The following is a 15,820-nucleotide window of genomic DNA, read 5'->3' as shown; positions in this document are numbered from 1 at the left end:
ATTATCTTGTTATATTAATATTATTACTATTTTTTATTATATTACATATTTTATATTATATTACATATTTATATTATTCAAAATAACATAAATATTAATAATGAAAACGACGATCTTCTAATTTCGGAACTGATGCACAGTAAAAACTGCGCTGTCATTGCAATTTTCGAAGATAGGCTCCAACCAGCAGACAATGTTTTTAAAAATAAATGAGTTAAGTCATTTTTTTTAAAAAAAACATTTATTTTAACATTTGAAAAAACATTTATTTTAACATTCAAGAAAACATTTTTTTAACGTTTAAAAAACCTTTATTTAACGTTTGATGAAATATTTTTTTTTAATATAAAAAAATTTTTTAATGTCAAAATTATTTGAACAAAGTTAGAAAAAATAATAATGTAGAATTTTTTTAAATTTATTTTTTTTATCGATAGTGCCTAAACAACATTAGACAATTAATTTTATTAATTCTAATTTTTAATTATATTTTAATCTTTTTTACTTACCGGTTTTGAACCTGGGATTTCAGAGTTATGAGTCTTATATCTTATCCGTCATACCACTTGTAACTATCGATGCACACAATTCTTATTGTCTATATATGGTACATTTAACAATTATATTGTGTTAACTTCTTTTTCGTGATTATTTTATTATCCCGAACTGTTTTTTATTAATTTGAGCTTTATAAAATAATTTTTTTCATATTTATAATAAATGTCAGATAAATATTAAATAAATATTTTTTTTAATCATATTTTAAATAAATAAATAACAAAAAAAATTTTTATTAAACGTCATATAAACTTTTAAAAAATATTTAATAGACATTAAAGAATTCCTTTTCCATTTCCTTAAATCATTATTTCAAATAAATAATTAATGAGTGAAACATTTGCTAAACGTTAAACATGAAATAAATATTTCTTATTACCACATTTTAAAATAAATAATGTAAAATAAATATTTTCTAAACGTTAAACAAACATTTAAAAAATATTTCTTTAAATTTTTATTTCAAATGAATAATTAATGTAAAATAAACATTTAATTAACATTAAATAAACGTTTAAAAAATGTTTTTTCAAATTATTATTTCAAATGAATATTTAATGTTAAATAAACATTTTTTTAAATGTTTAATAAATATTAAATAAACGTTTAAAAAATATTTTTTCAAATAAAAAATAAATTCAAAATAAACATTAAATAAATGTAAAATAAACATTAAATTAATGAATTTTGAAAACGAATCGTGAAAAATGTAAAATTAATAAGAAATAAATATTTAACAAACATTTAAAAAACATTGCTAATTGGGATAATGACATACTGTATGATAGGACATCGTGCCTTCAGCTGCTCGGATAATGTCTTCATCAGGGCCAGACTTAATCATAAATGTAGCAACATCTGAAGTATTTATTTGATTTCTTTTTTTGTTTTTAAATATTTAAATACTCATTTATGTCATTAACACTCTTATTTGCAATTGAAATACTGGTCAAGCAAATTGTACAATAAACTTCCCAATGTTTATCTTTTTGCATCATTGGAAATTTACGTTGCAAGTTGTCATTAAATGAGCATTTATGCTTAGGCATTTTTAGTTCTGAAAATAAAAATAAATTAAATTTATAAGCATATAATGGAATAAAAACATTAAAAATATGTATAATTATAATATTTATTGTACATATATAAACTCATAAACAATGTACGCCTTTCACCAGTCAGTTCCTGACTGGTTGAGAATCTTCTATTCGCGCCAAAAATCAACGCCTATATCAGCTCAATTGCTCATTATCATAGACAATAGTATATCCATGATAGAAGTAAATATATCTAGGCCGGTGTTCATTGATTCTTATTTCAAGACCGTCTTAAGTAATATACCGTTTTAAGATGCTAATGCGACTCTCTGACTGATATTCTGGACGGTCTTAAACATAAGATCCGATTATGAATACTGGCTTCTGATTGGTTCGTGACTTCTTAAGATCGTATTTAAGATGATCTTGAATATAAGATCTGACTATGAAAACCTAGATCTAGATCGATCGTTCAAGGAGTGGCATCGTCCTTCATTTTTCTAATAACCGTAAACAATCAGTCTAGGTATATTATTGTCTATGTTTGCTATTGACGATTGACGCCAAGCCAGTTGAACGACTGAGAGTAAAGTCACTAGATTTATAGGCTGTGTTACAAATTTACTGCCAGCAATGAAAATATTATAGTTTTCGTAACGTGCATAGATTTTCAGTACCAGCAGTCAATTTTGGTCTTTTGGAACACAACAATAATGACTTTAGCGGTATTGATAGTGCGCGGGGCGGTCGAGAGTTCAATCACAATGTTTGCGCAGTTGTTATGAAAAATTATACAAAATCCGGACCACTTCGAAAAACCCGCTCAGATGCTTCCCGATGTTTTCAAAACTAGGATAAATCCAGAGAAACTCGGACGGACTGGTAACTTTAATCATAGATTGAGTTATTACAGGAGTTAGTCGAGTTAAGGCTCCTGACTACTCAGGAACTTTGTGTTGACAGTGGCGACACAGAATTCCTGAGTGGTCAGAGCGGCTGGCGAAACCTGGTAGTCACACATTTAAGCATGAGCCCATGTCCGTGCTCGCCTATGGCGCGCCGGGTGAACGAGACAGCAAACTTTTTCTCACACTAATCACTTGTTTCAAGCGATCGAAAATGTTTTTTCGGCAATCTCGGCTGCTCGGCGGCTCTAAGCAATAAGGAGGGGGGGGGGCATTCTAAATAATATATAAATTTTAATAAATTTTAGTAATAGTGTACTTTCCCATTAATCCAGAATAGTATAAATCATGTTAAAACACAACAGTTTACGAGATATTTAATTGTTTACGATTTTTCATGCGCGTTATATAGTACACCTCTCTTTCATAAATTCGAGTAACAAGAATAATTCAGTAGAAGTAGAATTTTACCGGAAAAAATTATAAACCAAGCATTTTTCTTCACGAAAGTCTCGAAATCAGAAAAGAAACGTGTGTATTTGAGATTCAAGACTTGTGAAGAAAATATACGAAAAAAATCAAATAGTTGCAAAAAGCACGTTTTTCGCTTATAAAAAGATATTGATTGTATGAAAAAAAATTCGATATAAAAAATGTAGATATTCGAAATACCTACAAACTGAGACGAAGAACATTAAAAATCGATCTATTAATTCAGTAAAAAAAAAATAAAAAAGGCCTTTTTTTCATTCACTTCTATTCATTGAGATTTAAACGTTCAAAAGCTTTGAAATTCTCATAAAATGTAGCCCTCGCAATGACAAACAAATTTAGCTCTAAACAAGCCGGAAATATTCGTTAGTTTGCAAAAAGCCATTTGTTCACTAAAAAATCTGTCTGTGGAAAACTTAATTTCTTCATCTTCGAGTAATCGCACAGCAATTTACCGGGGGGGATTTTTCTTCTTCAAGAGTTGCACTACCACATACACTAAAAAAAAAGGATTTTTTGCAGTTAAACTATTACAAAAAGTGCTGCTACAAAAAGTGTAACTACTTTAAAAAGTGGATATCTTTTTCTGTATAAAAAAATGGAAATAATTTCATTAATATGCATCATATTAAATAGCTGTGTGAAGCATTCGAAAGTTGCCATTTTCCTACGAATTTAAAAAAAAAATTACCCTCCGATTAGGAGATAACAATTTTTTTTTCAAAAAATCACTGTGGCATTAGTTTTTAAGATTAATGCTCGTTTCCATCAAAATAGATTAAGTTTAATCTTTTTAAATACTTTTGTGTGTTACACTGAAATACAAAATATAAAATATTTTCATGTACTCCGAAATACAAATGTGTTACAAATATTTTTTTTAAGTAAAATTATGTTAGCTATCCATTATCATTAATATGTTTGACCTTGGTACTTTTCTTACTCCAATTCAAACATGATTCTGCGTTGTTTCAGTCTAGAGAGGTAGCTTAAAGTGTTAAGACGTGTTTGTGTTGCTTGTAATGAAAATGGAATTGTGCAATAACACATAACGATGTCATTATTTGTGTTAAACTATTGATAAAGTTAAAAGAGCTTAAGAAGCTTCCTGTATGTTGCAATAGCATAATCGAGTTTTATTTAAATAGCATAATATCGCATAGCGATCATGTGTATACCACTTTTTAATGTTTGCAACATATGCAATTGTTGTGTTACAAAAAAATGTCATTTCACCGTGTGCAATATGTATATTTTTTATTTTTTATTAAAAAATCATCTGATATTTAAACGTTTTAATATTTTTAATATTTTAATATTTTTAATATTTTTTTTCGTACATAATATTACTGTAAGTGTGCAGTAATTTGATTAATTTTTAATTTTGTCGCAACAAATATTAATTTCTTATTATTTATCAAAAAACAAAAGTTAGAAAGAAATAAAAGTATTGTTCTAATCGTAAATTTTATTTTCTTGTAAACATAACATCGGCTGCGTTCAATACAGAAAACTCAGTGATATTTAAATATAATTGATTTTTTAATTATTTTGATAGATCTAAATGCAAGAACCAATCAAAGTAAAAAATCTCACTGAGCGCTTATCGATTAATTTTTTTTTGCTGAACGCAGTTGTTAAGATTGTAACAATAAGTGTGCAGTTTTTTTAAATAAAAATTTCATTAACTTTTTATTTTTTATTAGGAAATTATATTGGTCGACAAAAATTTGACCTTTTTTGATTCTAAAATAAACTGTTTCTAGTATCTGTGATATATTGATTATAAATATGATAAAAATATCGAAAATCGTATCATGTTTTTGAGATATTTTAATTTAAAAGTGCAAAAAAATGAGGTTTTTGGCCATTTTCAATTATCTAGATAATGTCTAACAATTTTTTTAGCATATAGATCTTATATTAAAGTGTCATTCCTACTTTTTCCAACACATATTCGATCGCTATAATCCGACTTTTTTTGCTGAGATAAGGCAAATTGAATTTTTTTGTTTTTTAACGCGAGAGGGTATATACTTACGTTTAGAGAAAGTACAAGATTCGAGTTTGGAATTGAGAAAAAAAAGATTCATATAAAGATTTTGCATTAAAGATTTGGGGAAAACTTTAGAAAATTACTTCTCACTAATTTTAATGATCTTAACAACATGTGTTAAGATCATTAAAATCAGTGAAGAAGTCGCTAATTTTCTAAAGTTTTCCCCAAATCTTTAATGCATAATTTTTATATGAATCTTTTTTTTTTCAATCCCAACTCGAGATATTTAGGAGTCTTGTACTTTCTCTAAATGTAGATATATATTCTCTCACGTTAAAAAAAATCGCTTTCCATGGAAAATCGTGCGTTAGTAATTAGGAGGAAGGTGGGATGGATCTCGTTTCACGAGAAATTGTTATAAAATCACAAATTTTCTACTTTAAAAACAAAAATTTTCTTTAAAAACAGTCTTTATATAATTTTTGTTTTTAAAGTAGAGAATTTGTTTTTAAAGCAGAAAATTTATTCTAGAACAGAGAATTTTTGTTTTGTAGAAAAGAAACATTATTTCTTAAATTTATTTTATTAATAACTTTTTATATAATAATATAAAAAGTGAATAATAAACGAATAATAAGCGATGGCTAAAATTTGTTGGAGATCACTCAGGATCATGACCTTGATAATGTATGTTGAGATTGTCAATTTTCTAAAGTTTTATCAAAATTTTATTATGATTCTACCAAGCATGTGAAAGATTAAGATTTATAAGTATGATAATAGATTTATAAGATTTATAAGTATGATCATAAAATGAACTTGGATTGTTTTCCAGATTTTTCACAGAGAGACTTGGCAGAATTGTAATAAACATATTTTTAAAGCACAATTTTGAAATGAATCTTTTTTTTCAACTCCAAGCTCTTCGAGATATTTTGGAATCTTTATATTTTTTTCTATACATAGTAATATCTTCTCGCGTTAAAAAACAAAAAAATTCAATTTGCTCTATCTCAGCAAAAAAGTCGGATGATAACAATATAGTACGCGTTGGAAAGAATAAAAATAACATTTTACTGATCTGCTAATGCTGATCTAAATGCTGAAAAAAAAATTATTAGCTATTTTGTCATTGAAAATAGCCTCATTTTTTCACTCTTGGATTAAAATATTTTAAAAACTTGACATAAAAACTTGACATTTTCAGGGCTACATTCGTAATCAGTCCAAGTCAAAATCTATCAGAAATTTCATTTATTTTAAGATCAAAATAGTATCGATTAGTTATTAGGGAAACATATTTATTCAATTGTTCAATTTATATTTACTTTTTTTAAAACACAATATTGTATGCGAACATATTTTAAATATTTTAAATTATTTTAACTGAAAATTGTAAAATTTCATAAAGTATATTATGCAAAAAGATTTGCCTTGACTGAATATGGCCCTCATTCTATTGTGTTTAATATTTTAGTTTGAAATATATAGGGCGTTGACACTAACGAGCTTTTTAAAATATTCAAATTTTTCTATTATTTTTAATGATGCGATAAAATATTAAAGAGAAAAATTGTTTGTTTTTAAGAAATATTACGATAAACAAAAAATTTTCCTTCAAATTAGATTTTTTGAAATTTTAAAATCGTTGCTATTTTTAAAATAAAATTATACGATTTTTTTTACATAATACAGTGTTTCGGAATAAATATTTGTTCTTAAAATATCGTATTCCTAATTTAATTTTAAAACGACTAATATTTTGTCTAAAATTTTGTCCACGTCTTAATTTTCAATTTATAACAAGAAATATTTACAGGGAAGGCAGGCAGGGACAATGCAATTTACAGCGTCTAACAGTGGACAGTTAAGTTATTATAGATAATGGTATAAATGTGCCGATAAAAAGTGAGTTGATAATATAGATCTCCGTAAAGTCAAAATGTTTGTTCTTTGTTAACATCTTTTAAATTTTTAGAAAATAAGTTATTTCATAATTTTTATTTTTTATTTAATTTTTATTTTACATTATTGTTGTTATACTGTTAACCTTAATACACTGCTTTGTAAATAACGAGCTTTATATTTTCTTTAATTTATTACTTGGTATTAATCAAGACGATACTGATTCCTTCAATGATTGGGGATGATTGAATGCTGGAAGTCATTTCTCGGTGAAATTTCATTCACTTTCAAGATGAATTAGTGTCGATGACTAAATGACTAATTAAAAGTAACATTAATGCGCATTGAAGAGTTAAATCAAGAGTAGTTGGAAGCAAATAAGAATCTCATGATATTGCGATTTATGTAGGAGCTTTCAGAAGATGGATTTCATTATGGAATGTGTCAAATTGACTAGTTAATAATTGAATGTTTCAGAATTAGAATATATTTCGTATTCTAATAAAAACTTACAATTAATATATTAGGTGTAAGAAAAAGTTCGTGGCGGTTTTCTCGTTAGATGGCATTAAAAAAACGCCACGAACTTTTTCCCATATCTAATACAATATATAATAAATATAATATACTTATCATATTTTTCGATTTTTATATGTTTGTTGTATTTTTTTTCTACTTTTCAAATAACAAATAAAGGATTTCTTTAAAACAATGAAAAAATTAAGGAACATAGGAATCAATGATTCGTAATCCATATAGCACAGAAACTTGTAGCAACTTGCTGCAACATTTCAACGTTGCATATTGCAATACAATGTTGCAGAAACATTACTTCTTTTTGCAATATTATTTCAACAATGTTATAGCAGTATTTTTAAAATATTTCCAGCAAAAAACGTAAATTGATACAAGAATTATCCTATCCTTGTTCAAAAATCAGTAAAAAATAAAGACAAGAATGACTCTTGTCACTGTCGATTTGTGCCTTTACTAGAAAGTTCACTTTGAGTATTAAGACTTGTATATATTAATTTGTGTATAACTCAATAAAGTAAGGACCTGGACATAATGGAAGAATTAATGATTCAATCACGTTTATGGCACATTTAATCGGGTTTCATAACATCTGTAGTTATGAAACTGACCAATCTCATAACTATATTCCTCTGAAAAATCGAATGACTTTATGAATATTATTAAATCCGATTAATGTCCATTTTTACCAATATAAATTAATTTTAATTTCAATTCATCTTCGTCTTTTTCTAGTTCTAAAGATTAAAAAAGATGAAGAATAAATTGAACTGAGAGAAATTTTAATATACATTAGTGGAAACGGACATAAGATGTAAACGTAATCAATGTCTATAATTTATAGAAATTGTGTCTATAATTTATAGACATAAAACAATTAAAAGTAAGGATTAAATATAATGCACAATGAACATAATAATAAGATATAAGACATATAAACCGTGTTCCATTACAACCAATATTGAAAATTTATAGTTCACGTTACGTATACTATAGAATTTCAGTACTGGCAATACTGAAATTATATAGCAAAACACGCCTATAAAATATAAAGATATAATTAATTATGAAGTATATATCATATTTTATTTGTATTCATTGTATGTTACATTTAATTCCTATTTCTAATTTTTTATGTTTAAATTTATATAATACAAAATCTTATAATAAATATTGCAGTAACATTGTAATATTATAGCAATATTGCTGCATTATTACAATGTTTTTGCAATAATACTGCAAGTATTCCTCCTCTGTGCGCAAAACCTAATATTGCATATATATTATATTGTAATGTTGCTGTCAATATTTTTAAAACAGATATTTTTATGTTGCTGAAATAATGAAATGTTGCAGCAATATTTTGCAATATTTTTGCAATCTTGCAATGAAATATTTTTGCAATATTGCTGCAATATTTCTGTGCTATGGGAATTGAAATTAGAGTAAATAAAAATAAATATATTATAATGAAAGATATAAGAATTAGGTACAAATTATTACATGTTTCGATGTCTTTATCATGCTCTCTTCAGATAAGTAGCAAATTGAAAAATGTGAAACCAAATGACTGCTTCTATGAAACATCGTTGCTAATTGGTTAAAAGATCGAGTGTTGAAATTTATTTCTGTTCTAAAGAAAGAAGAGTAAGAAAAACCTAAAATTATCAAAAGAAACAAGCAACAACTTTGTCTCAATAAAATCACTCATCATGTGGTCTTGGATATCTTTTCGCAGAAAAATCGTTGGTCCAACCTTGAGAATCAACATTATAATAAATAAGTGCACTAATCAGATAATTAAATTATTGATGAAACGAAACAATGAAATATTTAACTATATGTCGGTATAACAAACAAACATTATCTGAGTGATAAAAATTATTAGAACTAAACATAAGGAAAACAATGTCAAATTTTGTTTACAATTGGTATATACAATTTATGTAGATCCTCGATCTGAAGATTTAAGTTTGTTGATGTAAATCTTCTCGGAAATTAATCGTTTATTATAATATGGTTCTTCGTCTAAAATTTGAATGTTATCCCAATCGAAATCATATTTCGTAATATACATATTTGTAATCTACAATATGTTCGATAATTATAGACCAAGCGGACGTATTCCAATGAATGTGATTATGATGTTAAAAAATCCTTGTTTTCAATATAAAAGATTATATTGCAGTTCATTGTTGATGACCTGTGTATTACCTAAGATACACAAAAAGAACTGTCCATTCAGAATTATTGTCTCATCTATAGATACTCCATTATATTCCGTTTCTTCTTATTTATACAACATCTTATATAAAACCATTCCTATAACAGCTTTAAAAAACAGTTTCGAGTTAGTAAACAATCTCAAAAAAGTTAAAAATTGATGCAAAATTGATACAGACCATATACTGATTTTGTTGGATGTAATTTCCCTTTTACTAGCATCACTGAGCTGGCTGTGGACTGCATCAATGATAATTGGAGCTTCATTTCAAGAAATAGTACATTACCCAAAACAGAATTCTTGAGGACTGTTCGATTTATGTTAGACTCCACATTTTTTTATCTTTATAACATCACTTATAAACAAACGTATGGCACTCCCATGAGTTCTTCGCTGTCATCCATCAATGTTGATATAGTAATGCAAAAATTAGAAAGAAGGGACTTGATGTCTTTTAAAGATAGTTCCTTTTACTGTAGATGTTGATGAAATTTGCACTACAGTTTCCCAACTTCAAAAACAAATACTATCCTTGAATGTTTTAATTCCTTCCATCCACGCCGCCAATTTACTCTAGAAATTGGAGGTAACTCATTAAATTTTCTAGATATAAAAATAAAAAAATGAACAGTTTTCTTTCGATAGTATCACAAATCTATCTTTTCAGACAGATTTTTGAATTATCTATTCAACTATCCTGTCACAAAAAAGAGATACAATTTTTAACCTAGTTGACAAAGCAATATTACTTTCTGACACTGAATACCATTAAAAAAATTTGACTTTTATTATAAATACATTTTTATTCAATGACTATTCTCTTTCTTTTATTTTTACCAATAGAATTAATAACATTCAAAGAGATTACATTCACAAAATAATCAAGACAACAATAAAGAAAGAATAAATTCTGGCTCACTGTATCATACATTCCATCCATTACAGAGAAATTCAAACAATTGAATAAAATGACATCAGGGTCTCTTTTTACAGTCCCAATAAATTGAAAAAATACATTAAAGTACAAAAAAGATCCTCAATCACATATGATTAGAAACAATGTAATATATAAAATCATGTGTAAAGATTATAATGTATCATATGTTGGACAGATAGGCAGATAATTAAAAACAAGAATTTCTAAACACCGTAATCACATTCGTTGAAATACGTTTGTCCGGTCTGTAATTATCAAACATATTGTAGATTGTAAACGGAACATGATTTCGATTAGGATAAAAATTTTCATTCAAGGATTCAAATTTTAGACGAGCCAAATTTTAGAAGAACCAAGTTATAACAAACGATTAATTTCCGAAAAGATTTACATAAAAAAACAGCTTAAACCTTCAGACCGATACCGAGAGTCTACATAAATTATATATACCACTTATAAACAAAATTTGACATTGTTTTCCTTATGCTTAGTCTAATAATTTTTATCATTCAAATAACGTTTGTCATAACGACTACACATAATTAAATATTTCATTGTTTCATCAATAATTTAATTATCTGACTGATGTTATGCATTTATTTATTACAATGTGGATTCTCAATATTGGATTGACGATTTTTCTGCGAAAAAATATCCAAGATCACATGGTGAATGATTTTATTGAGATGAAATTATTGCTTGTTTCTTTTGACAATTTTTTTTAATCTCTTTTCTTTAAAACATCGGAAATAAATTTCAACACTCGGTCTTTTAATCGACTGGCAACGATTTCACGATCTGATAGAAGCAGTCACTTGATCTCACATTTTCGGTTTTCATACATAGCAATCAAATAAGCTTTCTTATCTGGGCACGATAAAGATACTGAAACATATGCTGTAATAATTTATATCTAATTCTTACATCTTACATTATAATATATTTTCTTACATCTTACATTATAATATATTTGTTTTTATTTACTCTAATTTCAATTGCGAACTATTGACTCTTACACGCCTCTTAATTTTTTCATTGTTCTAAAGAAATCCTTTATTTATTATCTTAAGTACAAAAGTAACAAAAAAACACAACAATAAAACGCACAACAATAAATGCTTAATCTTTGTGTACCTCACAATTTGTTTTAAGTCTGATCATAAAGAAAGAAAGTGTATTCTAAATTTTTAATGTACAATGTACATTTAATTAAAATTTCTGTTCTTATATATAATAACATGTTTTATTTATTTTATACTTCTAAAATATAAAAATCGAAGAATATGATAAATATATTAAATCTATAAGTTATATTATAATGCTTTTTTCTACATTTTAATGCATAAAGTCCACTATAAAAATTCACATAACATCATTGTAATTTAAGCTCGTGAAAATTTGATATAAAGTATACATAATAAATTTAATCTTTCTTCACTATGTAAATCGCACTTCATTAAATATATAAATAATAAATCAAGACTTTAAATTATCTTGAATAACATGTCAACGCACAACTAAAAAAATTCTTTCTAAAATTTGCCGCTTTGCGAGGGCGTCTACAGTCCATTAAGTCTTAATACGACACTGCATCTGTAATTATTAACTATTAATATAAAACCGTTTAAATGCTAATTAAATCCAATGTTACAACTGGCATTCTAAAATTGCATTTAACTAGTGATTTTATAGATATATCTTAGTTACGTCAATACTTAATAAATAATAACCGAACTCTCGAGAATTTAACAAAATAAATAACGGGCAATTGAGAGCAATATTATACGCGGTAATTCATGCGTTATATTAGAACGCCATTCAAATCTTATATAAGTCTTACATAAAACGTCTTACATAAGTCTGTACGTACGTTCAAATCATCTTTAGCAGAAATACATAAACAGAATCATTGAGTAGTTAGAAGTAATTAGTGATAGAATGCAGCAAATAGTTAATAACTTACGAATAGTACTAAACTCGATTAATGCAAATGACGTGTAAACATAATAATTATTGACAGGATCTTACAAAATATCTGAGTGTGTTAAGACTCTACATTCATTAAAGAAATAATATTTGTCGCATATTGAGACAATTTTTGCTTCCCAGCAAACAAGAATGGATTAAAATAGATTGAAATTTCTTTCTATCTGAATGCGAATATTTTAAATAGCGAATACTTTTTTTTATTTAATTGGATTCAATTGAATTTAATTAGATGCAATTGAATTGAAAAACTGCATTTCCTATTCAAAAATTTTGAATTGAACAGTATTTACAATGTGTTGTGCACAGAAAAAGCTAATATTATTTTTAGATTAAAAGGTATAGAGATATGCTCCATGCAATTCTAAATGAATTCAATTATAATTGAATAAAAATGAATTCAGAATTGAAAAAGCATTTCATTTTAACATTCGTGAATATTTCTGAAAGTCTAAATCCATTTCAATTCATTTCAATCCATTCTCGTTTGCTGAGTTATTATTTCCTTTCAAAACAAAGCAATTTGAAGGCGCTTTGATATTGAATTTTATTCATTATACCGCAGATTAATCAGATAATCTGACAAAAACCTCGTTTCCTCTTTCTGTTTTCTCTTGTCTAAATGTTATCAGAAGATTTCTCACCTACTTATTATTGTCATATTGACATTAATTGTCATATTTACATGAAATAAATTTGTCCACAAAAAAACAGATTCTCGCGGCATTCTAATCTGTTCAATTGATGATCGATTTTTGCTCATCTTTTATTTCGAAAGATTATCTATAATATTATATTATATCGTTATGCCGAATATTCGTGAAACGAAGAAATGATGGAGTTCATAGAATACAAGTAAGACATTAAGGAAATCCTAAAGATTAGTCCTATTGAAAATAACACTTACACACAGGCGATTTACGTATGGACATATCACTACATCAATATTTCATTCACATATGCCACACATACATATAATTAAATTTTCATATATCAATTACGTTTTAATTAGTCCAAGTGCAATTTTAAGAACTCACACATTGTTTCTTCATGCAAACTACTAGTCTGTAGACTACTATTTTATAACTACAGATTGCACAGCTTTTATATGAAATAATAATGTTGTCACGACGTGATGCAGCTTTGGAGCGCCATATTGGAAACTAAGAAATGATAAAGATCTCAATTTCGATTTTTTGTCCTCAGCATAAACTCCATCTCACAAAAACACACACACACACACACACACACACACACGCGCGCGCGCGCGCGCGCGCGCGTATTAATGCATATACCCTGGAAAAGGATTTTCAAATCAGTAAGAGAGGAAAAAAATAATTATTATATAAAAATTATATAGTTTAGTTGGTAATACAGACGATTTTAGAATTCTTTTAAATTTGCAATAAATTTATTTTTAACGTCAACTCGTTTATTATATCTGAATGTAAACTCATATCTGTTACATAATTGTACATACTCGATTATAATTATATATATTCTTATTATACAATATTAAGTAAAAATCGACCGATGAAATTCAATATGTATAAGTGAAAGTAAGTAAAAAGGCCATATTCAGTCAAGGTTTTTCATGCCATTTTTTTTGTGACACATATTTCGTTTTTATTTATGCATATTGATCTCATTAATCGATTTTACTGAAGATTACATCGCCTGAAAAAAACATTTCTCTATGTATATACTAGTTATTGCGAAGAATATTACGAAGGCCTCAATAGTCTAACGCTCGCAAAGAATGCAAAAGATCTGAATTCGATCTCTGGCTGAGGTAATATTTCCATAATTAAATTACAGACTTTGTATCATTCTTCTAACAAGTAACACCATTCAACTGTCATTTCGCCAATCTGGATGAAATTAACACACTTGTTTAACATTGAAAAATATTGAACTCGTGTTTTTCTATTTTTCCTCAAAATGAATTTTAAAGGTTGAATTTTAAAAATTGAAACCCATCCCTTAACCATCCCCAAGAATGGATTTTAGATAAATATTTTCAATGTTTATTAGTTCAGAATTCACTGGCACAAGGTTTATACATCTATTAGAACCGTGCCGTTTCATTAAATCGTGATTTTCGTCTTATTTTTGCTGTTTTTTGATAAGTGAGAGGTTTATCCTCAAAAAGTCGCTTAGAAAGTGCACTAACATGATTTAATTCAATTCCTTATATTTCTACGGAAAAACATCTATATTGGGTGGGGCAAAAATCTGGATACTAAATATCTCATAAACGATGCATTTTAGAAAAAAATGTTTCTTACAGAAGTTCTAAGGCTTAAAAAAAAACGCATTCAACGATAATAGTTATTAACCTTTATTAGTTATATAATCTAGGATGGTGTTGTCAAGATCAAGTCAAGGTCAACATAAATTTTTTAAATAAAACCCCTTTCATCACATATTCTTATAGCTTATCTCGACTGCTTTCCAAAATACCCAGTAAAAAATTTTTCATGCATGAATATGTATAAATATGCATAAACATGCATAAATATTCACGAACATGTATAATTATATATGAAATATGTCTATACATGTTCATACATCCTTTTTTCTTTTGTAAAATTATTTTTTAGTGCTCACAACGATTTGCACATTTCGGGCCGATTTCTGCGAACCCCCCCCCTCTCCCCCTCCCACTACCGTTCAAGGCTCGGCGGCCGACCTATACCAGAAGCAGGACCTATACCAGAAATATACTGGGAGTTCACCTTTCATCAAATTATTATTGAAACATTTTTATTAAATAATTTGTTTTTATTAACATAAAATTTATTATTCATTTATTCATTGTTTCTTAATGATATATTTATATCTTAACATAGTTTTCTAATACATTACATAATTATGATAACCTACATTTCGACAATATCTTTCCACATCCCGTGAGGTACTATTGTAAAATGTGTTTTTTTTTTTTTTAATATGGTTTTCCCAATAGGCCTATTCCACAAAAACAAGAATCAAATACTCTAATGTGACAGGAAAGCAAAATTATCGTATTATATAAAAGGAATGAAAGACCAAAGAAAACAGTCAATTTAGGTATATAGAGAAATTACTCTTATTTTTTGAACCGTTTGTTCGATTCTATTGATAATGGTATATCGAAAATAAATTATTTAATAAAAAACAATAATAATAATTTGGCGGAAAATGTGCTCTCAATATATTTCTGATATAGGGACATTCCTGAGCCAGAGCGTTACATGGCGC

Source organism: Atta colombica, unplaced genomic scaffold (assembly GCF_001594045.1).
Source record: "Atta colombica isolate Treedump-2 unplaced genomic scaffold, Acol1.0 scaffold34, whole genome shotgun sequence".
Taxonomy (NCBI): domain Eukaryota; kingdom Metazoa; phylum Arthropoda; class Insecta; order Hymenoptera; family Formicidae; genus Atta; species Atta colombica.
This window is presented reverse-complemented; position numbering follows the sequence as displayed.